At 41.5% G+C, this 2,459-nt stretch overlaps 1 non-coding gene across 1 annotated transcript; it reads left to right on the top strand.

The window, feature by feature from the left end:
- Positions 1–721: 721 nt before the first annotated feature.
- LOC112086074 lies at positions 722–830 on the top strand. The gene has a single exon (XR_002899298.1). It is a non-coding gene; the product is annotated as a small nucleolar RNA R71 (small nucleolar RNA).
- The last annotated feature ends 1,629 nt before the right edge of the window (positions 831–2,459 follow it).

Raw genomic sequence — 2,459 nt, 5'->3', positions numbered from 1 at the left:
GTCAACTTTCACGTTCACGTCTTTAAATGCTTTTTCGTTCGTCATAACGAGCTGTTGGATGGACTGTTCAAGTCTACCGATTTGTGAAGCTAGCTGGTTCGTCGTGACTCCTTGCTGTTGTACAAATTGATTGTTAAACCCCGTACCTTGGTAGTTATATGGCTGTCGCGGTTGATAAGCTCCTGTCCCTCCAAAGTTTCCACCTTGGAACTTGTTTTGGAAGGATTTTTGCTGAGGTGGGTAGTACTGATCTTGAGGATTCTCCACATTTGGATTGCGGTAAGAGAAATTGTTGTAATTTGCATTCCGGAAGTTGTTGTTGAAACCATTGTTGAAGCGATTTTGATATGGTACTAGTGATCCTACATAGTTCACCTCTTCTTCTTGAAAGGCTAGATTAATGTGATCGATATCACTGGGTCCTTCATCTTCTGCGCCATTGTTGGTCTCACAAGCATAGATTGGGCGATTGTTGCTCTTCAAAAGCTGGCTCATCATGTTCTTCAACTCAGTTATCTCCTTGTTGTCTGTTCCGGTTTGCTTCGTCGAGCGATCGTATTCAAGACAATCATTGCTATTGGCTTGAGCCAAATTCTCGATGAGAGCTCTTCCTTGGGCTATCGTCTTTTGTCCAAAATCTCCATTGCTAGCTGTATCAAGCGAAAGTTTGTATTTTGGTTGCAAACCTCAGTAAAATGTGCTCAGCAGGCTTAATCCAGGAAATCCATGGTGAGGGCAATCACGTTCATACTCCTTAAAACGTTCCCAGGCTTCATAGAAAGATTCAGTAGGTCCTTGTTGAAAGCTTGAGATCTTCGTTCTCAACAAATTCGACCTTGACTTAGTATAGAAGTGATTCAGGAAAGCAGTTTTACACTCTTCCCAATTAGTAATCGATCCTGCAGGCAAAGATTTCAACCAACGGTGAGCTTTGTCTGCTAATGAAAAAGGGAACAACTTACACTTTAAATAGTCTGCTGGAACTTGGTTTGTTCTCATCATGCTGCAGATTTCTTCAAAGAGCTCGATATGGTACATTGGGTGTTCAGAAGGAACTCCATGGAATTGGTTTTGCTTCACCAATGAGATGATTTGAGGCTTGACTTCAAACTCATTCCGGTTCGGAAATGGAACTTGAATTGCAGATCGGATCTGAAAATTTTGAGTAGGTGCATCAAAATCAGCTATGCTGTAGTTTCTGGCTTGTCTTCGGTGTTGATTTGCTTTTGGAACAGGACGGTTAACGCGTCCATTCGGCTGCATTCCATGGTGGTCACCATTGGCTGCATTGATAGGTGCATCAAGGTCTTCACACTCTTCTCTCTCGCGGTTCTGGTGGTTTCTCGGAGGAACCTCATCCTCCTCTCCATCTTGTCAAGCATGATCACCTCCTCTGTGACCATTCTCTTCATTTTCTCCATGTTCGGACCCATCTTGGTCCATATTTAAAGCTCGGTTAATAGGATCTCCAGGCTGGTCGTCGTTGGCCATTCCTTGCATTCGTCTAAGTCTTCAAAGTTCTCTTTCGTGTCTGTCTATCTCGTCTAGAATTGGAATGTTTTTTACAGGTCTGCGCCTGGTATTCATGCAATTCAGAGAAAAACAAAAGAAGGGAAAGATAATTCAGCAAAACTTTAAGAAAGAACTAGAGATCAGGTGTCTAGAACAGAAGTTAAAACAAGAAAAATAGCAAAAGGGAGCGAAACAAATCCCCGGCAACGGCGCCAAAAACTTGATGCGTGTCAACTGTGTGAGGGAACAAGTTTTACCCTTAACAAAAACGAATGAAAGCCGCAAGTGCACAGCTAATCAGTTGTAGTATTTAGGGATCGAATCCACAGAGATTTGTGTGTCTGGTATTCTTCTACGGTTTTTAACTTTATGTCTAGACTAGATTGGTTTTAAAGGTTGGTTGTTTATCGCGAATTAAACTAAAACTTAAAGAAAGCAAATAAATCTATCCTAGAAAGCAAGTAGAAAAATCGAATGGAAAGCAAGTAAAGTAAGTAAAATATCGAACTAAGGCAATTGAAATGCAGATCTAAATAAGCAAGTAAAAATCGATTGGTTTGTAAACTATGGCTAAAAACGCTGAGTTTTTGGGAACTCTAAGGGATCATAATCGGTTTTGACACTAGGGTAGATAGATTAGGATTGACGGATATCAATATATAGGTTTCTAGAGCTAGAGTACGGCGGTATGACTACGTCATTGTCATGATCATAACCAACTGTTTCTCGCAACCCTGACCAGTAGGTTTCCACTCTGGCCCTGGAAGGGAGAGAACGCAAGAGCTGCACAAGACTCGTCAATACTCACGATCTCGCGGCAGGTAGGTTTCCACTCCTACGGAAAAATCGTCTGTTTCATTATAGGGCTGATACTTAATGAAAACTTTCGCAACACTAACTATCTAGATCAGATACTAGGTGATCAATCAAGCATACATGCAATAAGA

This window comes from Eutrema salsugineum, unplaced genomic scaffold (genome assembly GCF_000478725.1).
Source record: "Eutrema salsugineum unplaced genomic scaffold, Eutsalg1_0 scaffold_24, whole genome shotgun sequence".
NCBI classification, from domain to species: domain Eukaryota; kingdom Viridiplantae; phylum Streptophyta; class Magnoliopsida; order Brassicales; family Brassicaceae; genus Eutrema; species Eutrema salsugineum.
Note: the sequence above shows the minus strand (reverse complement) of the source record. Positions and strands in the feature narration are given on the sequence as shown.